We start from the raw sequence: 27,764 nt of genomic DNA, 5'->3' as shown, positions 1-27,764 counted from the left end.
AAAGATTACATTCAAAAAGACAGGAAGAAATACAGCTATGATGAAATAATTGTACAATGGAAAATTCCATATGGGTTCATTACAGAGTCAATGTGGGAGGGATTTAAATAGAAAACTCACTGATTTTAATCATATTTGATTACTAAGACAAATGAATTTGGAATGTTGATACACTATTGGGGGGATGCTAACAGTTTGATGTCCTTTATGTACATCTAATGTAAATATGTAAATAGTTGTTTGTAATGTACTGTCAATTTTGTGAATGTTCTGTGTTGTTATCAATTTGACACTAATTAATAAAGCGCCTAAAAATTGTTTCACCCAGGGCGAGGCTCAACCATTGCACTCCGGTTGTGCTGACCTCTGCGAATTCCCCAAATGTGGGAATCTCGATTGCATAATTTCTGGTAGTGGGGGACTGCGTTCGCGCTCTCCCCTGATAAGTTGTTGAAAGAAAACTAAACGCTTACTGAGGTTAGAAAACCAAGTGAGAAATTGGTGAATTCTCTATTGACTCGTGTAGAGACGGATGTCCTCTTGAACACAAAACGGTCGCCTTATCTTTTGATAGAATGCAGCTCCAAGTTACTTCCTCGCATTGGACTCTGTGACACCGTGAGCGGGACCGACGCTGCAGAGGATCACTCCTTCAACTCCGACACTTTTCCGGTCATCGCTTCTCGGCCTTTTGGCTAAGATCAAGTGTAGTATCTGTACCCCGGCATGCGGAGGCACCACAGTGTCCGTTTTACTTTTGCCAACAAGGATGTTGAATCCATGAAGATGTCGAGGCTGGACTTCTCAAGAAAACTGATTCAAGGTACTTTGAAATTTAAGCCAGAAGACTTAAACTGCATTTTAACATTGCTATATAACAAGGGATTTGATTTAAGCTTTCAAACTGCTGTGTTGCTCAGAGAATTTTGGATACGATTTGAAAATGTAAAACCCCAATTTGCTGTGTTCAATGTGGAGAAACTGACTGACAATACGTTGAAAACCGTTATTGTCAGACTGTTCAATGAAACAGTGAATGCAGATGATATTTGTTTGTGGCTGGGGAGATATTGCACTGTTAAAGGCCAGGCTACGAAAATGAGAGATGAGGACGGCATCTGGAATTGCGCTTGGAGGGTCCCCATCCAACAATGGCAGGACCCCCAAGGCTTCCAGGGCTTGAAACATCTGCCGTCTATGGTAGTTCTGGGAGAGAACAGGGGCTATATCCATTACCAGGGCCAACCCAAACTCTGCCGCAAGTGTGGTGAGCATGGGCACCTGGTTGAAGCATGTCAGCAGATTGTATGTGGAAAATGCAGAGAAATTGGACACACTTTTGAAGAGTGCACCAATGGCAGACGATGCAATCTTTGTGGGGAAACAAACCACCTGTTCAGAGATTGCCCAAAGTCATTTGCCAACAAATTGAAGGCTGCAAAAGTCACTGACAAGAGAAAAGATGGCGGACAGACAGAACAGTTAGGAGAGCAAATTGAAGTTGCTGGGCAGGAAAATTCAAATCTCCCTCCAAATCCTGTGATTGGAAGAGAGGGAACAGGTGAGGAGGGAGTGAGGGAGGGGCCTGCATTTACCCCTCCAATGCAGAGTACTCCAGAGGATGGGGTGGTGCAGGCAGAAGGCGGAGCTAGTAGTGAAGACCAACCACAGGATGATAGTGAGGATGCCTCCCTCCCCAATGCCCAGCAAACTAAGAGGCCTTTGTCTCAATTGTCCTCAGATTCTCCCATTGTGTTGGAGAAGAAGGGAAGAGTTGTGGCTCACTCAGACAGTTCATCTGTGGAGGAGCCCAGAGTCTTCCCTTCCGATTCACCCAATGAGGTTTATTTTTTAACAATTGCTCTGCAATCAACCCCCAGGGACTCAAAATTAAATGCAACATTGCAGCAGAGGCCACCCCCCAGAGTCCCAAAGGGGAACAGAGCCCAAACCCTTCACTTTTCCCCCGCAGAGGTGAAGGAAGAGCTCTGTTCACAAGAAATTACCTAACTGTTTTTTTGTTTTTTTTAAATGTTTTTTTAACACCCTCTGAGTCTTTTAAAATGTCTTACCTGTTGTTTTTAACCATACTCATGACACTGACCTTCTCTACCATTAATGTGAGAAGTGTGAAGTCGAGAGTTAGAGCCCAGAGTGTTTTATCCTTTTTAAGTTCCTTTAAGTCAGATGTGTTTTTATTGCAGGAATGCAGCCTACCGTTTTTAAAACATTACAGACAGTGGGAGGAGATGTGGCCAAAAATGTCAATATGGAGTGGATCCAATCAAAATAAAAATGACGGAGTGGCCATTTTAATCAAAAACCCTCAAGTTCTGGTGCAGGGCAGCACTGTGGTGAGAGACGGTCGGGCACTTTTAGCTCATTTGGCTTTTATGGGACAGGATTTCAACCTTTTAAATATTTACAGTTTTAACGACAAGAACGACAGGTATGACCTTTTAGAAGACTTGCAGTCCCACATGCTAGGTAGGGCACCTTTAGTTGTAGGGGGGGATTTTAACTGTATTCTAAGTAGGGAAGATAGGAGAAGAGCAGGGGAAGATTTTAAAGTAGATAAAACATCGGTTTTATTGCAGGGCATTTGTAGAGATTTTAAACTTCAGGACTGTTTTAAAATCATGCATCCCAGAGAGGAGGGCTTCACCTGGTTCAGTGGTGATGGCACCAGAGCCTCTCGCATAGATTATGTTTTTACATGGGACTGCCCACCCACCGATGCTAGATTAACTCCTGTTTTCTTCTCCGATCACCTTATGCTCTCTTGCACCCTTTCACTCTCTTCGGGCGTGACATCAGGAAGTGGTCTGTGGAAACTCAACTGCTCCCTTTTAGAAGATAGGGAGTTAGTTAGGCAGTTCAGGGAGCGGTACAAAGAGTGGCAGACCCTTCAAGACTTCTACGAAACACGTGCACACTGGTGGGAAATGGTGAAGGGAAAAACGCAGACTTTCTTTAGGCAGGCAGGTAAGAAACGTAAGGACAGGGAATACAGACGCATGATGGGACTGCAGAAACGACTACAACGTTATTTTAACCTAAACCAGATTGGCATGGATTTTAATGAGGAAATTAAGCAAGTCAAAAAAGAGATGTCGGTTTTATCAGAAACTAAAAGCAAAGGTGTCATTTTAAGGAGCAGAGAACGGGAAATAGAGGAGGGTGAAAAGTGCACATGGTATTTTTTCAGGAAAATTATGAATAAAGGGGGGGCATTACAAAGCTGAAAAAAGAAAATGGGTGCACAACTGAAACAATGGATGACATAAAAGAAACAATTGAAACATTTTATTCAAACCTGTACAAAGAAAAACCTGTAAAAATGGACATCATGACTGAAGTTTTAAAATTCCTTGTAAAAACAGTAAACAACAGTGTGCTTTTATCCCAGGATTTTACCATTTTAGAGTTAAATAAATGTATGACTGGTTTTAAAAAAGGGAAGTCCCCTGGACAAGATGGACTTCCCTTGGAGTTTTATTTGACTTTTTGGGACATTTTAGCACCTGATTTGATTACTGTTTTTATGGATTTTGATCGACTTGACCGGCTTCCTGACAGTTTTAGAGTAGGGATAGTGACTCTCCTTTATAAACACAATGACAAGACTGACCTGAAAAACTGGAGACCAATCACGCTTTTAAACTTTGACTGGAAACTTTTTAGCAAACTTTTAGCGACACGTATGTCTATGTTTTTAGAAGACTTGATTCACCCGGATCAAGCCTGTGCCATCCCGGGGAGGAAGATCACTGACAGCCTTGTACTGATCAGAGACACCATCTGTTACGCGAGAGACAGAAACATCCGGCTAGTAGTACTAAATTTAGATTTTGAGAAAGCATTTGATCGGGTCTCGCACCAGTACCTCTTCCAGGTCCTGCGAAAAATGGGGTTCCCGGAAAGATTTATAGCTTGGGTGGGATTGCTGTACCGGGGCATCACCAGCAAATTTGTTGTTAATGGGCATCTGACAAAAGAAAAATAAACTGACTGGTTTGGACAGGCCTCTGGGTCGAAATTAAATAGAGAAAAGACCCAAGCCCAATTTTATGGACCATGGACGGCGACTGAGATGACAGGACTCCCCCTGACTGTGACCCAGACTGACCAAAAAATACTGGGAATTAAATTTGACAGGGAGGGGGAAGGGAAAACAAATTGGCCAGACGTGGTAGGGAAAGTCAGACAAAGACTAGGATACTGGGGACTTAGAGGACTGACCATGGAAGGAAAGGTTTTAATCATCAAAGCAGTGATTTTACCTTTACTTTTATTGATCAGTTCTGTTTTTATTCCTCCTAGGCATGTGCTTTTAAATCTGGAGCGAGCCATTTTTTACTTTCTGTGGGGATCCAAGTGGGAAAGATTGAAGAGAGAAATTATGAAAAGGCCAAAGGAGAAAGGAGGAAAAGAAGTACCGGATCTGCACCTGTTTTTAGGAAGCACATACACCACAGTACACATGAAAATAGCCATGACCCCATCCAGAAACCCCAAGACAACTGCAATGACACGCTTCTGGATGGGGTCCTACCTCAGAAAACTTAAGATTTTACATGTGGACCTAAGAATACCTGTGTCTTTTAACCTGCCTATGTTTTTATTCAGAAGTTTTTAAGGCATTTTAACCTTGAGCATGAGGAGTTGCAGATTTTAACTAACCACAGATCACTTGTCTCTGTTGTGCAGGAACGGGAACCAGTGAGTCCGGTGCGCGGGCTCGCACTCGGCGAGCCCACAACAGTTTGGCGCAACGTCAACCATCCTGCTCTCCCTAACAGACTCCGGGACCTGTCATGGATGGTGGCTCATGAGATCCTCCCGGTCAGGTCCGTCATGCACTCCCGGGGCATGTCAACGCACTCAACCTGTCCCCGACCTGGTTGTGGCGCGCCTGAATCGGTGAGGCATCTGCTCTGGGAGTGCAGTGCTGCTGTAGACCAGTGGGCAACGGCAGGCTCCTTGCAATTCCCGTACTTACCAGCAAGGGAGGTCCTCACAGCACAACTAGTGCTGTATGGGGTGAGCCAGCAAAAAATACCATCAAAAGACTTTGCAAAACAGTGGCTCACCCTAGCCGCCATCAAAGACGCCATATGGACCTCCAGAAACTTGCTGGTAAGAAAGCACATGCAGATCCCCCCCGTGGCTGTGATCCGAATGGCCGCAGCAACGGTCGAAACGGCCGTAGCTGCAGGCGGCGGGCCTAGGACACAGCCACAAAGAAGAATCGCCTCTGTGCCCATTCGGATGAAGGAGCCGGAGCCACACAGCAAAAGGTCACAGCAGCAGCGGCCTGGCTCTCCGGGTGAGGCAGGTGGGAAGGAGCATCAGGGCGAGGATCTCCTCTGACCACCACGACAGCATCCCGAGAGACCAAATGTTTGGGGGAGCAGAATGAGTTACCCTTGGTAGGGACTCACTGCGCTCCTGCACAAAGATGGAATTGAAAAAAAAGAAACCCTTTTTAACGTATGCACTCCCTTTTTATGGACTTTTAATGGACACTCGCTCACATCACACCTGACATATGTTTAACAAATGAACAACTATTTAACCTGTATTACCATTTTAGAACAATTGGTTTTATTGTTTTAAATATGGTTTTACATACTGCACATATTTATTGTAATTCATTGTATATACTATGTCCACATGTGAATATTTTATCTAAACTGTGAATCATTGTTTGAAATAATTTGAACGAGTGTCAATAAAAGTTTTTCGAAAGAAAAATCTGTTATCAGTTTAATATCTGATACGTCCCCTACCATATATTAAATTGCTTTTTGGAGCAGGGAGATGGAATAGGGGCTTGCTCCGTCCACTCCACGCATCGACCCGGTATTGCAGTACCTCCAGGAACGGTGCACCCCCCCTCTCTCTATGTTTAATATGAAAAAAGACTTAACTGAGTAGGTAGGACGGTCACCCCTGAAAATGAGCAAATTATCTTTGTTTCCTATGAATTATTTTATACAACTTTAATTATTTTGCGACCCTGATCCTAGAATTGCCCATGACTGCCAATGTACAATTGAGTAGCTATGTCAACACTGTAGTGAGGTTGCACACTCTAGAAATCTGTGCTCATATACAGCAATCCTTTGTAATCCTTATTCATAGAGCAGGAAGCTGCATGCAAAGTTGTGACTCTGCAGATCCACAGCCTCATGCGGCGTGTGTGTGTTTGGATGATGTTTGGAAGGTGCACCATCGGTCCGGGTGCCGTGTCTGTGAAAGACTTCCTTGGCTCGGATCTGTACAACTCATACTTACCTGGCAAGGGAGATACCATGATGGTTCACTCCTTTGGTCAGTGTATGAACATAGTCATTGTCGTGCGGTGTATGGGACGTGGCTTGTTCTTTGCAGGACTCCACACTCTGCACCATGGCCTTTTCTGTGCTCTCAAGGCGGAATGCTGTACGTTTTGATCTGCAGAATGATTTGGAGATGGACAGACTGCAGTTCAGCAGACAAGTCATCCAGAAAGAGCTGGGGTTCTCTCCACAGCAGCTTGATTATATATTTGCTTTGCCTGGAAAAAAGACATTTGAAGTCATCTTTGCCACTTTTGCTCTCTTTGAACAATGTCTTCAACGATTTGAACAGAAAAAAGTCGGTAACACCAGACTTGCCAACATTGAGCTAACAGCTCTATCAGAGAGGGAACCCAAGGCAGTGACCGTCGTTATGTACTCTGAGAAGGTTACAACTGAAGACATCAGCACGTGGCTGTCCTACCACTGCTCCGTGATACGGAACCTGGAGCTAAGGGATGAAGATGGCGTACGAACAGGTGCTCGGAGATTCTATGTCCGACTCAGACGAGAAGGAGCATCTGGAGTACTGCACCACCTGCCATCAACCATTCAGCTGGGACCGCACAGGGGCTATATATTCTACCCGGGTCAACCAAAGACTTGTAGGAAGTGTGGCTCCCCAAACCATCTGGCCTCCAACTGTAATGCCACCTTCTGCAGAAACTGCCAGAGCATGGAACATAACTCTAAAGACTGTGATCAGCCAATGAGGTGCAATCTATGCTCATCTAGTGACCACACCTTCCGCAGCTGCCCCCAGTCATATGCCAATCGTGCCAGACAGTCCACATCTACAGCTGACACTTTATTTCGAACAATAGCAGAGGCACAATCACCCCCTGATGGACTAGATTCCTCCAACTTGACTCAGACCCAGGTGTTACTGAGGGATAATAAAGGACTGTATGAATTGCTGTTTGGCTGATTCTGATCTCTAGCTTCGCCCCAGGTGTGTCAGTCAAAACACAGATGCTGACAACTCTTCTTTAGTTTGACTGTTTAATTAAGCTCAAGCAACAGTACAGAACATGGGCATAGCTTTGTGTGAGTGGTTCTGTCCAGAAAAAGAAAGAAACATATTATCTGACCCACATTACATACACAAAATATATTGAAATAATGCACCTTTAATAATTGTAATAAACGCACCTTTCTGCATATTATATGCAGTGTAACTAATTAGCATAAACAGTGCGCTTGCTAACTTATTACAGAAAAATACATAGCTACACATCCTAGCTAATCAATTAACAACCACATGTTTTCATGGTAGCAAGCAGCTCCAAGCTAGGTGGCTATAATTAACAACTTATGAAAACAAATGATAGTGAACTAGCAACATAAATAATACGACTTACAGGTCTCATGGACGCACGCACACAATTATCAATTAAATCACTTAGTCTCTGGCTGGCAGCTTCTGACTGGCAGCGTCAGCTCTCTCTCTCTCTCCACTCTGCACTTTTCGTCTTCAGGCTCGCGTGTGCGCGCTCCCGATGCGCCGCGCGTAACTGTTATGCGTATCTGCCTCTGATCTGACGGCCCTTTCGTACAGCCGCCCCCAAACAGCGGTAGCTGTTTGCACCAACGAAAGGCTAATCATCCTGGGAGGGTGTGGGTTGATCTTTATCATCTGGTATGGCTGGGAGGATGACCAGGCGAGCGACAGGCCTGGTGTAGACCTTGTCCTTTATCTTCACGTCAGCAGATCTCACATGACCATCTGCACTGGTATGCACCTTGATTACCCGTCCAATAGGCCAGAGTGCCCTTGGTAGCTGGGGGTCTACCAGCATGACAACCTTGTCCTCAGCGAGGTTGACTCGGATGGCGTGCCACTTCTGGCGAGCTTGCATACCAGGGAGGTAGTACCTGATGAAACTTGACCAGAAATGGTCTGTCAGGATCTGAGAGTGTCTCCATCTGCGTCTGCTTAAGAGCTCGGTAGCTGGATACACTACCTGCGGAAGAGAACCATCTCGCCGCCCCATCAATAAGAGACTTGGGGTCACAGGGTCCGGATCAGCAACGCTGGACGATACGTATCCCAACGGCTTAGAGTTCAGAAGGCCCTCCACTTCTATTAGCACCGTCCTAAGCACCTCCTCAGCCTGTGCCTGAGCCCCAACGGTCGTGTAGAGTGCCTGTTTGACCGAGCGTATCTCCCTCTCCCACACTCCTCCAAAGTGAGGAGCCGCAGGTGGGTTGAAATGGAAGGCTATCTTCTGCTTGGCAAGACTCTGTTGTAGTTCCGGCGACAGTGCTCCAAATGCCTCCCGTAGCTCCTTCTCCCCGCCTCGGAAGTTCGTTCCTTGATCTGAGAATAGCTCTGCTGGGGTCCCCCGGCGAGCAACGAACCTTCTCAGAGCCATCAAAAAGGAGTCGGCGTCAATGTTGGTAAGGAGATCTAAGTGCACGGCCTGCGTGGTGAGGCACTTAAAGATGATCCCCCATCTCTTTTCGAGTCGACGGCCCACCTTCACCTGGAACGGCCCAAAGCAGTCCATACCCGTGGAGTGGAAGACTGGCTTGAAGAGGCGAAGGCGAGCGGTTGGTAGGTCAGCCATCTTGGGGACCACAGGTCTGGACTTCCACCGATGGCACTCGGCGCACGTGTGCTGGTGGCGACGGATAGCTTCACGCCCCCTGAGGATCCACAGAGTACGCCGAATTTCGGCGAACACCCGCTCCGGCCCAGGGTGACGCAAACGGCTGTCATAATCCTGTATCAGGAGTTTGACGGCAGGGTGGCTCGGGTCCAGAACGATAGGATGCAGGGTAGCGTAGTCGAGCTCTGCCGATCTCCGTAATCTCCCACCAACCCGGATGACTTTATCTGACTCGTCGAACTCTGGGGACAAGGTAAGTAAGCGGCTACTAGACAGAACAGGCTTACCAGCTCTCAAAAGGCGCATCTCATCTGGAAAGCTGTCCTGTTGGGCTCGTTGGAAGATGAGGGTCTCTGCCTCCTGGTAATCTGCAGATGTAGGACCGCTGTGCTGATCTGCCGCCCCGTGAAGCTCCTTCGCAGTCATCTCTACGAGCTCCCTCCATGTGCTGCACTTACTTGCGTCTTGGGTTCGGGGCTCCCCCACTGTAGATGTGACTCCGCAGAAGGTCGACTTCCTGAGTTCCGCTACCTCTTCCTGGGCAGGAAGGGGAGGGTTTCCTGGCCACTCGTCCCAGGCTCGGAGGAGGAATGGTGGCCCCTGACTCCACCTATTGGGCTCTGCCAGATCTCTCAGGGTCTTTCCTCTGGTGATATCATCTGCGGGATTCCTTGCTGAATCCACGTAGCGCCACGTCCGGAGATCTGTGAGCTCCTGGATTTCAGCCACCCTTGTTCCAACGAAAACTTTAAAGCGGCAGGAATCGGACTGCAACCACATCAGCACAGTTGTGGAATCAGTCCACAGAGTGATGCCATTGATCTTCAGGGTGAGCTCCTGCTGAATCACTGTGGCTATCTGCGCTCCTACCACCGCTGCGCACAGTTCCAGTCTCGGCATGGACAGGAGACGTTTGGGTGCCACTCTCGATCTTGCCATGAGGAACGCCAGGTAGGTGTTGCCCTGATTGTCCTCTGTCCGCAGGTATGCCACAGCCCCATATGCCTTCTCGGAGGCGTCACAGAATATGTGGACCTCCCGAGTGATGCTGGCACTGTCCACTGCTTCAGGGGTGTAGCACCTTGGCAGGCTGATGGATGGTAGGACGTGTAGTTCCTCTACCCACTCGTTCCAGGCATCTAGGAGCTCTTGGGGGAGGAGGGGGTCATCCCATTCTCTGTTCTTGTCCCAGAGTCGCTGGACCAGAACCTTGGCTCTGGTTGTATAAGGCAAGATGTACCCGAGAGGGTCGTACTGGCTTGCCAGGACTTTATACACGTTCCGCATGGTCGGCACCTCGCACTCCACAGGCCGCTGCTTGTACCCTAGGCTGTCTGACTGGAAGTGCCAACTGAGCCCAAGCGTTGATTCAGGGACCTCTGCACTATCCTGGGTGAGCCAAAGCTCCAGGCTATCTGATCGGGCCTCCTTTGGCAGGTGACCAACGATACTGGGGTTATTGCTGGCCCACTGACGCAGTTCGAAACCGCCGGAGGCTAGGAGGGTCCTCAGCCTGTCCACGAGCTCCCTGGCTTCCACTATTGTTGGTAGGCTCTGGAGGCAGTTGTCCACGTAAAAACATCGTTCCACTGAGGACCGGACACTGTCTCCAGGCTCACTGTGGTCCAAAACGTGCTTCTGAACAGCATAGATTGCGCAGCATGGACTACAAGTGGTACCGAATGGTAGTACCTGCCACTCAAAGACATCTGGGGGGTCGTCTCTTCTCATGTCACGCCACAGAAACCGCAGTAGAGGCCTATCTTCTGGTAAGAGGCGAACCTGGTGGAACATCCCTTTAATGTCGCTGCTGATGGCCACGGGATGTTCCCTGAAACGAAGCAGTACCCCCAGGAGTGATGCGCCTAGCGTCGGTCCGGGCAGGAGAGACTCGTTGAGGTTCAGGCCTTTGAACTGGTACGAGCAGTTAAACACAATGCGGTTTTTCCCATTGTGGGTCACCATGTGGTGCGGGATGTACCACGATTCCCCCTCTCCGCTGAGTGCATCAGGCTCCAGTTTGAGGACTGAGCCCGCATCGACCAGCTTCTGTATCTCAGCTTTGTAATGTGTGGTCCTCTCTGGATCCTTGGCCAACCTCCTCTCTGTGCTCCGAAGGCTTGGCATGACTGCCTCCTTGGTGGCATGGAAGTGTGGCATGTCCTTCTTACGGAGAAGTGGTGTGGCATAGCGCAGGACTCCGTTCACATCCACACGGGTGGTCTTCATTTCCAGTAGATTGACCGCCTCTTGGTCCTGTCTAGACCGGGTCACTACTTTCTCATTCCTATATGGCAGTATATCGAGCTGCCACAGCTTCTCAACATTTCGGAAGAGCTCCGTGTTGGCAGGGACTGTGGACGTCAGGAGACACTGCTGCGGCCGTAGTTGTTGCTCCACAAGCCGTGCCGGGCCCTGCAGCGTCCAACCCAGTCTAGTCCGGATGGCGGCTGGTCCACCCGGCGGACCCAACTTCACTGGCTCGATGGGGGTGATGAGATGTGGGTGATCCGCACCAATGAGGATTAGTGGTCTGGCGTTCTCAAACTGCTGGAGGGAGAGACCTGCTAGGTGTCTGTACCTTTTCTGCAGACTAGCTACCGGATAGGAGTGGTCAGACAATCCCAAGCGAGCAGCTGTAAAGGCTCTGTTAATGCAGAATCTCTTCTTGGGCTGTGAGGCTGGAGATACACTGAATGATACAGCCGCCCCCCGGAGGATCTGGACGTCCTGACGGATGGTTCGAAGAGCGAGGTCTTCTGGCGTCCCCTCTAGACCCAGCTTCTCTGCAGCAGCGGAAAGGAGCATCGTGCGCTCGGACCCATCATCCAGTATGGCGTAAGTGTCCATGGCGCGCTTACCGTTACGCAGGATCACCTTAATCACTTTCAGCAGCACACGGTTGCAGTCCGTTGGTCGATCCAGGTAGAGTACCTCGGTGGAGGTGTTCACAAGGCAACTTGTCTCTGACTCCTCCTTAGGCGCTCTGCTGTTAACTTCATGGAGTACTTGCAAGTGCTTGCCTTGGCAGAGGCCACAGAGCTTCTTAAGGGTACACTGTGCAGCCTGATGGGATCTTCCGCAGCGCCAGCATTTGTTGTTGGACCGTATCCACTCAGTGATCTGGGCTTTGGTGAGCTTCTGGATAGCTGAGCACTGATTGAGGTAATGTGCTTCATTGTCACAATAAGGACAATATGCCTTTGCTTCAGGCCTCCTCTTATCTGAAGGGGCGGAGGGGGTGATTCCCCTTCCCACTGCATCCTTAGCCCCATGGAAGACAGACGTCATACGATTTACATAGCGACCCTCTGACCTCCGTCCCTGGTTTCCGTTCTGCCCTTTGTTAGGTGAATTGCCATCAAAGTCCTGACACCATGTCTCGTACTGGAGCCAATCTGCAAAGTCCTGGAGTGTGTATGTGGTTCCTGGACTGCGAAACATACAGCGTCGAAAGTCTGATCTCATTTCCAGCGGCAGCTTACTGAGCAGGCGCGCCACATGTGATCCACATCGCAGCTCAATCTCACCTGCAGGACCCAGAGTCTTCAGCATTCCCACCAGCGACTGAACCTGTAAGGCGAACCTCTCAAAAGCAGCGGTGTCACCACGACAGACATCAGGTGAGGTCATAACACTGTCTATCCTCTTTAATGCGACCTGGTACGGCTGCCCAAACTTCTCATTCAGAGCAGCCATGGTGTCTGAATACGGAGTGGGAGAATGGAGGTATGAATCTGCCACTAGGCACGCCTCTTCCAGCTTTAGGTGGTCTGTTAAGATCTGATATTTAAAGAGCTCTGTTGCATCAGCTGGTAACAGGTTCTCTAGCGCAATCTTCAATCGAGCGAACTGACTTGGGTCTCGCTGGTTGAAGTCTGGTACAGTGGGCCTGGGTCCCCTGTAAGATGACTCTGCTCGAGGGGGGTCCCTGTAGGACTGTCCGTAGGAAGGCTCTGCCGGCCTTAGCTGAGGTGCAGGTGTGCCTGGCCTAGGGAGCGCTGGTTGAGGTGGGGCCCATTGTGCTGCTGGTGTATCAGCCTGCAGGCCTGGCTGGCGCTGGATTGGGGTGGAGTTGGACTGTGGAGGATGCTGCTGAGGGCCTCCATAACCCAGCTGCTTAGGGAGCAGATTCACCTGGTATGGACGTCCCCTGTCTGGAGGAAGAGCACTCACCGCTGCCGGTCTGTTGTGGGTCGCAGTGGCAGAGGGGGTATTGAATCTGATTTCCTGGAGCTCATGCATCACCTGGTCCAGGATGTGTGCCACCTTATTCCTCTGTGGCTGCTCTTCAGGCTCCGGCCATGGTGGTGGGGGTTCTGGCCATTCATCTTCTTCATATTGTTCTCCTGCTGAGGGCGGAGCTTGGACAGGTGGGGGTATGTAGTCAGGCCACTCGCCTGCACCTGGCTGTAGATCGAGGGGCCTTATGGGGGCATGGCTAACTGTTGCTGCCTGTGCTTCTTGGAGGCTGCGGACTGAGTCAACGAGCGACCTCATGTCCTTTCTGAGTGAGTGAAGCTGCCCGAAATCCCTATGGATGGCTAACTGAGCTTCACGAAGCCGTGTGTTCTCCTCCCTTATCGTCTCCAGCTCCTGGTAAAAGCCGAAGGAGCTATACTGCTCTTCTTGATCTCTCTTACCTCGGATGTGATAAGGTGAGTGGTTAGGAGGAGTGAGAGAGGTCATCTTGGCTGCTCCCTCCAGGTGATGATACTCATCCTCTTCATGCCCATGTTCATATGGTACTGTGCTTGAGTAATGTGTATTTTGTGGTTTACCCCTTGGATAGTCCAGTTCATAATCATCTAGATGACGTGGTGGATGGCTATCCCTCTTAGGGCGGGCTCCACTGCTGTACTGTTGCATCCTTATCCTGGAGTAAAGGTCAGAGATCCGGCTCGAAGGACCTCAATGTTACTGAGGGATAATAAAGGACTGTATGAATTGCTGTTTGGCTGATTCTGATCTCTAGCTTCGCCCCAGGTGTGTCAGTCAAAACACAGATGCTGACAACTCTTCTTTAGTTTGACTGTTTAATTAAGCTCAAGCAACAGTACAGAACATGGGCATAGCTTTGTGTGAGTGGTTCTGTCCAGAAAAAGAAAGAAACATATTATCTGACCCACATTACATACACAAAATATATTGAAATAATGCACCTTTAATAATTGTAATAAACGCACCTTTCTGCATATTATATGCAGTGTAACTAATTAGCATAAACAGTGCGCTTGCTAACTTATTACAGAAAAATACATAGCTACACATCCTAGCTAATCAATTAACAACCACATGTTTTCATGGTAGCAAGCAGCTCCAAGCTAGGTGGCTATAATTAACAACTTATGAAAACAAATGATAGTGAACTAGCAACATAAATAATACGACTTACAGGTCTCATGGACGCACGCACACAATTATCAATTAAATCACTTAGTCTCTGGCTGGCAGCTTCTGACTGGCAGCGTCAGCTCTCTCTCTCTCTCCACTCTGCACTTTTCGTCTTCAGGCTCGCGTGTGCGCGCTCCCGATGCGCCGCGCGTAACTGTTATGCGTATCTGCCTCTGATCTGACGGCCCTTTCGTACACCAGGTCATACCAGAACAGACCAAGGTCAAATCATCTCAAGAACCAACCAACAGCCAAGACTCAATTGAAACATGTATCAGCCAAGACCTACAGATTCCCCACCTCCCCCATGGTGTTGCACCTGAATCCAAGAAGGAAGATGGGATGAGAAAGGAATCCAGTAACGAGGATAATCCTGAGGCTGGGGAACTTTTGAACCAACCTGCACTGCCATCCACAGAGCATGAGGGAACTATCGAGGAGGTCCTGAGACAGCTCCAAGAGGAACTACCAGCTGCCCAACCTAGGTTCACCCTAGCTCAAGATCCTCAACCAGACCAGGACTCCAAGAAGGTTTCTGAGGAGAGCTCTATGCCTAGCATCAATCCAGGAGACTGTGAAAGGCTTCGTCACCTTCTAGATCTTGGTCTTCAAGACATGTCCTTCCCCGGTGGCACTGAGAACTCCTTCACCTCCTCTTCAACCTGTGACAGCACACCCCCCCCAAAAAGGTCCAAAGAAGAAATTGGAGACCATGCCACAAACACCCCAGAGGTAGGGATATGGTCCAATTCCTCGCTCCCCTCCAAACCCTTTCTAGACCCAGAAGCTTTGTCAGCTTTTTCTGCAGCCACCCAAATAGGTAGTAAGATAAGGGAGGGGGAACATATTTCACGGAAAAAGAAAAAGAAAAAGAGAAGTAGCTCCACAAGGACAAGCATGAATACTGACAACTAAACCCCCTCTGCTTCACTATGACCTCTCTGTCTGTTGCATCACTCAACACCAGAGGACTGTGTGACCCAATTAAGTGCCTTTCAGTATTTACGTCTCTGCACTCAGAGCCCTGTAACATTTTTCTCTTGCAAGAGTGTAATATCCCATACAGAGACAATTATAAGAACTTTGAAGAAAGATGGACGCATGGTCAATCTGTGTGGTCAGGTGACAACAAAAATCGGTCATCTGGAGTAGTGATCCTGTTTAAAGGGCCTGACTTTAGAGTGCAAAGGGTACAGCGCATCAGAGAAGGGAGGTTGCTATGTGTTGATTTTGCTTACTTGAATGTTAACCTGAGAATTATCAATGTGTATTGCCCTGTTGAACTACAAGAACGGCTAGAGTTGATAAATGATATACAAGCACTTTTATTAAGTAGCAGAGGGACAATTCTGGGAGGTGATTTTAATTGCCTGGTCAGAAAAGAGGATCGTTCAACAAAAACTTCTGTTAGACTGGATTCCAGCTCCACAGCCTTAATTAATCTCATGCAGGATTTCAGACTCACTGACACATATCGTTCCATAAACCCTAACTTACCTGGTTTTACATGGTCAAATGGGAAAACACATTCATGAATTGATTTCCTCTTCATCACAAAGGGCCTTCAGGTTACACAAGCTACAGTTAAACCTACTTGTTTTTCTGACCATTCATTAATTCAATGTTCACTTACCGTAAAGAATGCAACAAAAAAAGAGGGAAGTTTCTGGAAGTTGAACATATCGGTATTGGAAGATGAAAGAGTGGTAAAAAAGTTTAAAGAAAAATTAGCCCTCTGGTCTTCCCTTCAGTTTGCTTATGGCTCAATTGGAGAATGGTGGGAGGATGTAAAAACTAGAGCTAAATCCTTCTTCATTGAGGAAGGGAAAAGAGCAGCAAAAAGAAAGCGCTTAAAGCTCAGAAAACAGCAGAATAAGCTTCAGAGACTCTATACAATGTCACATACTGGTTGGAATGTGACTGATGATATCAACGCCCTGAAAAAAGAAATGAGAAGTATCTACTCAGAAGCGAGTGTTGGCCTTTTAACACGCAGCAGAACAAAACACATAGAACAAAATGAAAAATGCTCTAGATACTTCTTCAGGAAGATAGCAAGGCCAAAAAATATAATAGAAGCAATATATGACAAAAATGGTATTCAAAAGATGGAGATAAAAGAGATACTTACCTGTGTTCACTCCTTTTATTCTGACCTATATAGAGCTGAGGAACTAGACCAAGCAGCCCTTTCCCAGCTTCTTTTAAAAATGAACAAAAATATATTTGATTCAAATGAAAGCCTTGAAACTGAATTGTCTATAGATGAATTAACAAGAGCAGTAAATAGCATGCAAAATAACAAAGCTCCAGGCTCGGATGGCCTGCCTAAAGAATTTTATGTGACCTTCTGGGAAGAACTGAAAACCCCACTTTTAGAAATGTATAATGAGTGCTTGGGCAAGGGAACCCTACCATCATCAATCAATCAATCAATCAATCTTTATTTGTATAGCGCCAAATCACAACAAAGTTATCTCAAGGCACTTTACACATAGAGCAGGTTCTAAACCAAACTCTTCAGGTTTTAACTTTAAAGAGACCCAACATTCCCACATGAGCAACAGTGGCGAGAAAAAACTCCCTTTTAACAGGAAGAAACCTCAGGCAGAACCAGACTCAGACCATCATCCCTAAGGGAAGGCTCTATAACGCTCTTGTTCAAAAAAGGTGATAAAAAAAGACATTAAGAACTGGCGACCACTAACATTACTTGGGGTTGACAGAAAAATTATAGCTAAAGCACTGTTTTTTCGTCTTCAAGATGTAATTGACCAAATTGTGGGAGTGGAGCAGACCTGTGTAATACCAGGTCGAAATATGAGCGACAGTCTTGCCTTAGTACGTGACTCCTATATGTATGCAGAAGATCGCAAGCTTCCCCTCAGTATAGCTGGCCTAGACCTGGAGAAGGCCTTTGACAAAATCAGTCATGACTATTTAAAGAGAGTATTAGTAGCCTTTGGATTTGGTCCAAAATTAAGGGCATGGGTCAATTTACTATATAACGATTGTTTCAGTAAAGTTGCTGTAAATGGGACTTTTACTGAACCCTTTGAAGTACAGGCGGGAGTCAGACAAGGCTGCCCACTCTCTGTGATTTTGTTTATTCTTGCTATGGAACCCCTCGCATGTGCCATCAGACAGGACCCCTCAATACATGGCCTACTTGTCCCTGGAAGTAGGGGAAGGGAAGCAAAATTGACAGTGTACATGGATGATATGACAATCCTATGTTGTGATAACAGATCTGTCGTTAATTCCCTTAAGTGGTGTGATCTCTTCTCCCAAGCTTCCTTGGCCAAACTAAACAGGGCTAAGAGTGAGATTCTGTACCTAAATTGGGGGGAGGAAAAATTTAATTTTGGCCTATCACAAAAAAAAGACAGAATCAAAATGCTAGGAATTGAAATTGGGAGGGATATGGAAAGAGTAAATTGGGAACAAAGGCTCCCGAGATTGAAAGGGAAGCTAAGAAGTTGGGAACAAAGAGAGCTCACTATCACAGGAAAGGTCCTGGTACTGAAAGCAGAGGTTTTGGCCTCCCTCACCTTTCTGGCAGCCACTTTACCAGCACCTGACTTCTTTCTCACCGCCCTCAAAAGAACAATATTTCAATTCATATGGGGATCCCAACAAGAGTTGTTAAAACGAGAAATTATGTACAGACCTCTTAACAAAGGAGGGAAAGCAGTACCAGATTTTTGCTCCAAACTTCATTCCTTGTTTCTCTGTCCAATCATGAATGCAGTGTTGAGTAATAATTCCAGTATGTGGTGTTATTTTGCAAGATTTTGGGTTGGTCAAGGGATCTTGACTGGTGTGGGTAGAAGGATCCCCCTAGGACTCCCCCATGCAGAGACTAGGCCTACCTTATATGAGAAGGCCTTGTCACTTTTTAAAATAGCAAAATTGGACAAGTCCCACTTAGGGCGCATTAACAGGAAAAACATTGAGGAGAGACTTTCTACCTACTCCTCCAACCTTGTTTCAGTAGGAAAGCTCACAGAACCCCAGTGTGTTCAGATTTGGAAGAATGCAAACTGCCCTTTCCTTTTGAATAGTCACAAGGACCTAGCCTGGAGGGCAGTTCATGGCTGCCTCCAGACTAGAGCCTTCTTGTATAGAAGAAGATGCACCAGAAGTCCAAAGTGCCCTAGAATGAATTGTCAGGTTGACGAGACAGTAAACCATCTTTTCTGGTCTTGTCGTTTTGTGCAAAAGGTGTGGGGAACAATAAATTCATGGCTAATGGCCCTACATAAGAGTCCTGATCATAATGACATAATTTATGGGGATATGGGCACCAAAGAAACTGAAAAAGCTGTAAGATGGTGGACGGTTATCAATTGTATAAAAGATGGTATATGGAAATGTAGAAACTTGTTGGCCTTTAAGAATGTGTATAAATCCCCTGAATCGGTTGTGAAAGTAGGACTTTCTATTGTTAAAGATTACATTCAAAAAGACAGGAAGAAATACAGCTATGATGAAATAATTGTACAATGGAAAATTCCATATGGGTTCATTACAGAGTCAATGTGGGAGGGATTTAGATAGAAAACTCACTGATTTTAATCATATTTGATTACTAAGACAAATGAATTTGGAATGTTGATACACTATTGGGGGAATGCTAACAGTTTGATGTCCTTTATGTACATCTAATGTAAATATGTAAATAGTTGTTTGTAATGTACTGTCAATTTTGTGAATGTTCTGTGTTGTTATCAATTTGACACTAATTAATAAAGCGCCTAAAAATTGTTTCACCCAGGGCGAGGCTCAACCATTGCACTCCGGTTGTGCTGACCTCTGCGAATTCCCCAAATGTGGGAATCTCGATTGCATAATTTCTGGTAGTGGGGGACTGCGTTTGCGCTCTCCCCTGATAAGTTGTTGAAAGAAAACTAAACGCTTACTGAGGTTAGAAAACCAAGTGAGAAATTGGTGAATTCTCCATTGACTCGTGTAGAGACGGATGTCCTTTTGAACACAAAACGGTCGTCTTATCTTTTGATAGAATGCAGCTCCAAGTTACTTCCTCGCATTGGACTCTGTGACACCGTGAGCGGGACCGACGCTGCAGAGGATCACTCCTTCAACTCCGACACTTTTCCGGTCATCGCTTCTCGGCCTTTTGGCTAAGATCAAGTGTAGTATCTGTTCTTGTCAGTTTAATATCTGATATGTCCCCTACCCGGGGACCATATATTAAATTGCTTTTTGGAGCAGGGAGATGGAATAGGGGCTTGCTCCGTCCACTCCACGCATCGACCCGGTATTGCAGTACCTCCAGGAACGGTGCACCCCCCCTCTCTCTATGTTTAATATGAAAAAAGACTTAACTGAGTAGGTAGGCCGGTCTAGCAGCACTGACGAGTTGAGATCCATTTCAAGGTTGTTCAAGCACCCTTGAAAATGAGCAAATCATCTTTGTTTCCTATGAATTATTTGATACAACTTTGGCCAGGGGGATTGAGTCACAGCAGATGGCAGGTTGCCTGTCTCAAGGAGAGCAGACATGCCCCCTGCTGGATCTTCATCAGTATCTCTAATCACCTGCGTCGAATAGGGGGGAAAGTGCAGCGTGACACGGTGTGAGATTTGCACCTTGGGGCGGCACACAAAGAGGGAGATTGTGGGGGCATAAGAGGTTTGGCATGAAGGCCATTCCACAGCGGGGCTTGTCATAAAGATGAGTCCACAGGGTGTGTCTGAGAGTCTCTCGGTTGTCCTGCTATGGGTCACACGAGGGGATTGATCGCTCTTTTCATGCTTCATGCAAGGGTGCTGCCCACTGCCCTCCGGACCGCACTGCGGCCAAGGGGTCATTCTTCCCACGGGGGAGTAAAAGGGAAGCAGCACCTGTCTGCCTGTGTACTTGCCAAGGCAGTACATATGAAAAATTGGAATCGATACAGAGAAGATTAGCATGGAGGCGGGAGAGAAGGGGGGTTTTGCTCTTGCGAGATGTGAAGCGGGGAACCCGTGTTCGATTCCCGGTTGGAGCAAGGATTAGACACTGGGTGTAGTAGTGTGTAGTGCACAGGTGTCAAACTCATTCCACAAAGGGCCATGTGACTGCAGGTTTTCATTCCAACCAAGCAGGAGCACACCAGGCTCGACTCATTTAATCAGCTGAACTCACTCTTCAGTCAGCTGATTGGTGTGCATGTGTGCTCCTGCTTGGTTGGAATGAAAACCTGCAGCCACATGGCCCTTTGTGGAATGAGTTTGACATGCCTGGTGTAGTGGGTGACAAAAGTGATTGTATAATATTTATAAATATATATAAATGAATAAATATATAAAACTATTATATTTGAGTGTCTAGTGAGTGACAAAAGTGATTGTAGTCTTTATGATTCCCAAAATAATGAGTAATGGATGTATTAAATTATATATATATATATATATATATATATACATATATATATGTATGTGTGTGTGTGTGTGTGTGTGTGTGTGTGTGTGTGTATATTTTTGTGTCAATCAATCAATCAATCTTTATTTGTATAGCGCCAAATCACAACTAAGTCATCTCAAGGCACTTAACACATAGAGCATGTTCTAGACCAACTCTTCAGGTTTTAACTTTAAAGACCACATGAGCAACAGTGGCGAGAAAAAACTCCCTTTTAACAGGAAGGAACCTCAGGCAGAACCAGACTCAGAAGTGGGCGGACATCTGCCTCGACCGGTTGGGGTTGAGAGGAGAGAAAGGAAGGATTCATGTAATGTATTTTCTGCTGCTGTTATTTGTGACCTTTTTTGAATAAAACCACTTTATAATAACCCACAGTTTGCTGCTGACTTGTAGTCTTTATGATTCCCAAAATAATGAGTAATTAATGTATTAAATTATATATATTATATTGTGTGGATTCATGTAATGTGGTTTCTGCTGCTCTATCTGTTATTTGTGACCTTTTTTGAATAAAACCACTTTATAATAACACACAGTTTGCTGCTGACTTGTAGTCTTTATGATTCCCAAAATAATGAGTAATTAATGTATTAAATTATATATATATGTTATATTGTGTGGATTCATGTAATGTGGTTTCTGCTGCTCTGTTATTTGTGACCTTTTTTAAATAAAAAACACTGTATAATAACCCACAGTTAGCTGCAGACTCTCTGGTGAACACAATGAAGCATTAATAGCAATAAGCAAAAAGAATAAGACAGACACATGTATTTACCATTCAAAGGTTTTTTTTATTATAAAAAAAAGTAAATAAAAACAAATTTAAAAAACTAAGATGCCCCACCCCCATCGTCCTGTCCTTTCTTCCTCAATTCCTCCTTCCACTCCTCCACAGTCTTTCCCCCGACGGCCGCACAGTACTGTCTTGTGTGACCCTTGTGTGGCCAGTGTCAAGCCTCTTGGGCTGGCCACACTTGCGGCAGGCGTACTGTGCCACTGGCCGCCGGGTTTTGCCCCCAGGCAGCGGGCCCTGCTCCCCAGCAGCGGCAGCCGCCTCAGCCGCCTTCCTCTTCCTGTGGGCTGTGGATCTCGGTACAGCAGGAAGAGGAGGAGGCTGAGGGGCAGGTGGGGTGAGGCTACCTGGGAGCAGTGGAGGAGCAGTGAGGAGTTGAATAGGAGGATGAGGGGGGGGAGCAGCAGCAGCTGGAGGATGTCCAGGGGGAGCAGGGGGAGCAGCAGCAGCAGCAGTAGCAGCAGCAGCAGCAGCAGGATGAGGAGGTGGTGGCAGGCCCCTCCAGGAGGGCCCTGGCTCCTCGGGCACAACGAAGGAGAAGGGCTGTCCTCTAACCACCGGCACGGAGGACAGCCCTTTGGCAGCAGGGAGAGGCTGTTGGGCAATGGCTACTGCAGGGACGACGCCAGTTCCCTGCAGCAGCACAGCCGCTCCCCTCTCCTTCTGGCGTCTAGAGAACCTGGAAGACAAACACAGACAGTTTTTAGACTCTTCAGCTTTCATCAAAAGATAAATCACAGTGCAGCTTCATGTCACACTCTTACCACTGTGAGAGCGTCCTTTGATTTAGCTCAAAGAGCTGAATCTCAGTCTGAGCCATCAGCCTCGGGCTGGCCAGCACTGCCTCTCTGACGGCCACGTAGTCCGCCAGGATGAGGGACCACCGAGTTTTGGTGGTCCCCCCGACCCGCGTGGCCGCGGGGTGGAGACGGCAGAGCTGGCTGCAAATGGCCTCCACAAGGCGACTGGTGCTAGGCCAATTTGCAGGGCCCGAATACGGTCCGAGAAGGCAGCTGAGAGGAGAGCGAGAGTGTTAGTGTGCATTAATGTACAGAAGATGTTTACTAGAGGAAATCAGAAAACCGTTGGAGACTCTGCTTTCCAGGGCAAGAGGTGTCCTTCCCCTTCGCTGCCTTGAAGCGCCCCGCGTGCTGCCCCTCCCGGTGTCTGGGAGGGTAGACGACTCGCTTCTTGTCGGTCTCTGGCAGGCGTTGCCAGAGAGCAACGAGTCTGTCTACCCTCCTGTCTGAAAGCCCCTGAAGGCTCCGTGCCTCCAGCAGGGCCTTGGCCAGCTTCAGGACATGCTGATATCCTGGCTGGCCATCAGGACCCTGCATCTCCTCCTGAGGAGAAACAAGACAGAAGGAAGACATGAGCAAATAGGCAGTAAGCTTTATCCAAAATCTACACTACTGCTATTATTATTATCATTATTATTATTATTATTGTTCAAGAATATAATCAGTAAAATTAAGTTGAATCAGTAAACTTACCTCAGACTCTGAGGAGGAGTCGTGGGAGGCAGGAGCAGGCTTCACTCCAGGGGCCTTGGGAGGGGTGGATTGGTCGGGGGCGTCCGGACCGGATGGCTCAGACTTGGGTGCGTCAGCTGGATGACCTGACCGGGCTGCTGGAGTATCGGGCGGGAAGACGGTGGGATCGTCCTCGTCCACCTCGATAACCTCGTCGACGTTTTCGAGCGCGTCGACGGCAGCAGCCTCGTCCGGAGTGTCAGGGTCCAAGCTGACATCCTCAAGCACCCTGTTAGTCTGCTGGTACAGGTACTCAACCCCGATGAGCTCCCCTGTCACAGCAAAAAACAAAGGATTTGAGAAATGCTACTTGTCTTTTTGTTTAGTTTCACATTCATGATGTGAGACTAAAGCGAAGACACATCACTTAAAGTTGTCAGGTCACATACCTGTGTACGCAGCAGGCTTGGTGAAGTCCTTAACCATGTGAAGGCCAAGCACCCTTTGGCTCTTCTGATTAAGGACGTGCTTGAGGTGGCCACTGTAGGAGTGCAGAGGTGCCATCTGTTGACCCTCAGCTGCATCCGGTGGTGGTGGTGGTGGTGCAGCTGCTGCTGCGCGGTCCTCGTTCCACCTCACCAGTCCATCGACCAGGAACGCCTGAAAGTACTTTGCACTTGCTCTCGTTCCTGAGGAAGGAGGTTTCACATGAAAAAGTGAATTTTCATTTCTATGAGAACACAGAATATATTTGATCACATGGCACACATTCAGATACCTGGGATGAACCGGTTGAGGTGGAGGTGGAAGGACTCCAAGGACGTGGAGCCCCGCGCGCAGCGATAAACCGGCAGGATGACTCCGCCCTTGGTCAGCCTGCCGGTCTCGGTGTACAGCTGCACACCTGGTGGGTCCTGGATGCAGCTGAGATGGCGCCTCTGCGTACTCCAAATGTCCCGGATGCGGAAAGCGTCGAGCAACGGGACGCCCAGGGTGTCGTTTCCTGACGGGCCGCCGAAGGTGTCCAGCAGGTCCTGGATGAGGAGCGTAGACTCCTCGGCCCCACGTGTCCTCCGCTGACAGTGGAGCCGCCACTCCTCCTTGGTGATCCTCTGGATCACCTCGGCGTCAGTCAGGCCGACCATCCCGTGCCTCCCCTCCAGCTGGGACCGCTTAGCCTCCTTGAGACGGCTGGCATCTCCGGGGTCCACCTCGAAGATGCAGTGAGACAGCTGCCCCATGAAGGCAGGGTACAGCTCGTGGCTTTGGGTGGTGGTACCCAATGAGAACCGTCTCATTAGGTGCCAGATGTCTAGCCTCACCACGAGCTGTCCCCACTCCTGTGATCCAGAAACATAATAATGTGTTAAATCATTCATATTACATTTTAACTGTCATTGGGAGCGTTAGAGTTTACAGTCTCTCTTTCACACCTGAAACAAGGCAGCTGTCTTCGACAAGCCGTCTCTCTTGCAGCAGTCCCGGTCCACGTACATGACCTCTGGAGGGGGAACCCCGGCGAGTCGGTACCGCCTCATTAGTCCGGCCGCCATACTGGACAGGCCCTCAGCACCCTCGGTGCACGTGAGGACGCTCATGAGGACCTGCCCGTGCTCATTGCCGACATTAGAGACCCAGGCGGCCGTGTCGGAGGCGGCACCTGCGAGCTTCTTCGTCACCTGGCAGGGGGAAAGAGAGAAGGGGCGGGGGAGAGATTTCAAAAGTTAATGTCAGTGTGCACGCACGCACGCACACACACACACACACACACACACAGAGAGAGAGACAGAGAGCTGTGGTGTAAAATATGAAATTGTGAGAGACAACTTGCCATCTTGGTCGAATCCATCTTCAAGATGGATCCGAAGGTGGACGTGATCCTGGCCTTGTACTCATCCAGCCGCGTCAGGACATCGTAGTCGAAGACCGTCAGCAGCCAGATGGGTGATGGAACAGGGGGCATTTGGGGCGGTGGTGGAAAATGCCCCCCGGACAAGGCCAGGAACTGCTCGCAAACGCCGAGGTAGTTGATCGCTTTCCGCATCTAGGCGTCAGAGTGTTGCTCCCGCAGGGTGTTGTACAGCTGATTCGCACTATTGCCCAGAGTGCGGGACTTCAGCTGTCCAACCACCCTCAGGTCACAGGACAGCCTGCAGAAGCACAACACAAAGTTATATACACATTTATCACAACTAACACTCATACATATATATATATAACAATAACAAGTCTGTCTCACTTGTACGTCAGTACAGCCGGAAACTGGCAGCTGTAGGTGGGGGACAGCTGCCTGATGATGCCCTGTGACCATCCGCCGACCTTCTTCGTGCATCGACGGCACTCCAGGTACTCAGTGGCCATGAGATACCAGCCGTCGATGTCCAGGACCCTCCGGATGGTCCTGTAGAGCCCAGCCTTTGTGAGGATCCCAGTGCACAAAGGCTGGGGGCATGTCAGCTGCAGACCCCAGATCCTGTGTGGCATCCAGAGAAACAGCCGACATGCGAAGAAGGGGTCGGGGGACGCGGGAGGCTGATTGTAGATCGGCCGGGCTTGGGGAGGGTACCACCAGAGGTTCAGCTCATTGATGAGCTGAGCCCTCCCCGTGCTGCTCCTGGTAAACAGCACCCGACCGATCCACTGCTGCTGCTCCGCAGTGAGAGCTGCTCGCCAGGACACAGGCAGCAGCTGGAGGGAGAACAAGACAAACATACAAAGCACTTTAATATTTTAGGAAATGACTTTATGGGTGAGGACAGCAGTGACCTCTGAGACCTGACAGGTAACATGTAGTGTTTAGTGACAGACAGCTTTACCTCAGCACTGCTAGCAGGTGGTGGAGGAGGGAGGAAGGCAGGCCCAGGCATCTCCTCCAAGTCCTCTCTGGGTGGCGGCGGCGGCGGTCCTGCTGTGGAGGGAGCTGGTGACTCTGCGGGCTGGTCCAGGATGAGGGCTGCTGGAGGTTGCGTGGGGAGGTTCTCCTGCGATGCTTCCAGCAGCTCCTCATCACTGGGTTCCAGCACGGCAGAGACACCAGCCCCCTCACACGGTGCAGCGGCGGCAGCAGCGGTGGTGGCAGCGGCGATGGCAGGAGGTGGATGCAGCGGTCGGAGAGAGAGAGGGGCCTGTACTTGGGAGGCTTAAAGAGAAATACAGTGTTCAATAATCACAAATATTTGCAGAGTATAGAGCAAAATATTAAGAGCAGTCAAAATGAATCCCAGCTTCTCTTTCATAAACAATATTCCATATTTAACACTTTAGTTTTACTACTTACACTCTTCAGTGTCAACTACCGCCTTGACCAGCTCTTCATCTGATGGCTCCTCAGATGACAATGAGGGAAGAGCTGGTCTGGAGGAGGCTGCAGTCACACAGTCAGAGGGAATCAACAAAGAGCAAAAACAGCGAACATGAGAAAAACAGTCAAGTTGAACTCTGTGATGTGATCAGACTGTACTGGAACTTGCCTGGAAATGCAGGCTTTGGTGGCATCAGCTTCTGCAGCTTGGCCTGCATTTCCAACCCAGACAGAGAACGCCGCCCGGAGAGAAAGGCCTTGATGGCAGGGTCAAGAGGTCTACAATGAGAAGAAACACACAACAGCATGTATAATGTCACAACATGACAAATGCGTCTCTGCAGAGAGTGCATCTATTCAACATCACAGCTTTAAAACACTTACGTAGATCCACTCTTGGTAGCCCAGTCAGAGGCTGTGCTGCTGCTGCTGCTGGTGGTGGTGGTGGTGGTGCTGGTGCTGGTGGCAGCAGCGGTGGACGATCCAGCAGCAGCAGGAGCAGCTCTCTGCCTGTCTCTCTTCCGGATGTACCGGACGGCGTTCTCCATCTGTGTCCCGGGAGCTGGGGCCTTCCTCCGGAGGTAGTTGACAAACCTGTGCAAATCAGAGAGCTTGTTAGATGAATGTAATCACCACAGCAGCTACATAACTATTCACATTTTATTACATTTGACCTGATTTTCTTCTTGTCCTCCGACTCGTACAGGCTCTGCAGGGTCTCAGATTTAAAGTCCCCAAAGCCAACAAGTGCCTGTCCCTCCTGACCGGGCTGGAGGGACTTTGCCCGAGCCTCCTCGAACGCACGGTGGAACCTGACTGCCTCCACAAAGTCAGGGTACGCCGAGGAGTAGCGGACAAGGGCATCCTGTAAATTGACACAGAAGTAAAGCTGTCATCACTCTTACTTATAACTGTGTTGTATAAATATCAGACTGAAGGCTCTGACTCTACCTTGTTGGCCATTAGGGGGGACTGAGACCCCGTCCTCTCTCTCTCCTTCTGGTGGGAGGCGACCAGGTTGATGACGTAGCCCACGTCGTTCTCCAGGAGCCAGTGGAAGATCTTGCCCTGGTACTTGCCAAACTGGACCTTCCACCGGCTCAGGACGAGGGCGGCGTTGGAGGTGTCGCCGCCCTCGGAAGCGACGTGGGCCCAGGCCTCTGCATCCACCTCCTCCGGCTTCTTGGCCCTGTACCCCCCAACTGCCTGCTGGTGGGCCAGGGCTTGAGCTTCCGCCGAAGCCTTTAACAGGAGAGTCCCGTTAGGGGCCTGAAAGTTGGATGTTCACTCTAAGCAGAGAAAATGCACATCAGCGTTATGATAAGTGCAAGTACAGATATGAAATGCAAATGGGGTGAAGACACATGTAGTACTTACAGTCATACTTTCAAAAATGATCTGTATAACACAAGAAG

General features: G+C 48.3%; 3 non-coding genes and 3 pseudogenes across 3 annotated transcripts; all 6 read left to right on the top strand.

Moving 5' to 3' along the window:
- Positions 1-278: 278 nt before the first annotated feature.
- On the top strand, positions 279-442 carry LOC128384844 (U1 spliceosomal RNA). Its single transcript, XR_008324576.1, has one exon. It is a non-coding gene; the product is annotated as a U1 spliceosomal RNA (small nuclear RNA).
- Positions 443-675: 233 nt separating this feature from the next.
- On the top strand, positions 676-782 carry LOC128384851 (uncharacterized; annotated as a pseudogene).
- A 1,311-nt stretch (positions 783-2,093) lies between these two features.
- Positions 2,094-7,272, top strand: LOC128384343 (uncharacterized; annotated as a pseudogene).
- LOC128384850 (uncharacterized) lies at positions 5,735-5,899 on the top strand (annotated as a pseudogene).
- Positions 7,273-19,077: 11,805 nt separating the features above from the next.
- Positions 19,078-19,241, top strand: LOC128384845 (U1 spliceosomal RNA). Its single transcript, XR_008324577.1, has one exon. It is a non-coding gene; the product is annotated as a U1 spliceosomal RNA (small nuclear RNA).
- A 233-nt stretch (positions 19,242-19,474) lies between these two features.
- On the top strand, positions 19,475-19,665 carry LOC128384848 (U2 spliceosomal RNA). The gene has a single exon (XR_008324579.1). It is a non-coding gene; the product is annotated as a U2 spliceosomal RNA (small nuclear RNA).
- Positions 19,666-27,764: the final 8,099 nt, after the last annotated feature.

The sequence above is a fragment of the Scomber japonicus genome, chromosome 22, assembly GCF_027409825.1.
Source record: "Scomber japonicus isolate fScoJap1 chromosome 22, fScoJap1.pri, whole genome shotgun sequence".
Classification (NCBI taxonomy): domain Eukaryota; kingdom Metazoa; phylum Chordata; class Actinopteri; order Scombriformes; family Scombridae; genus Scomber; species Scomber japonicus.
The sequence above is the reverse complement of the archived record's forward strand: the minus strand, read 5'-3'. Positions and strand labels throughout refer to the sequence as shown.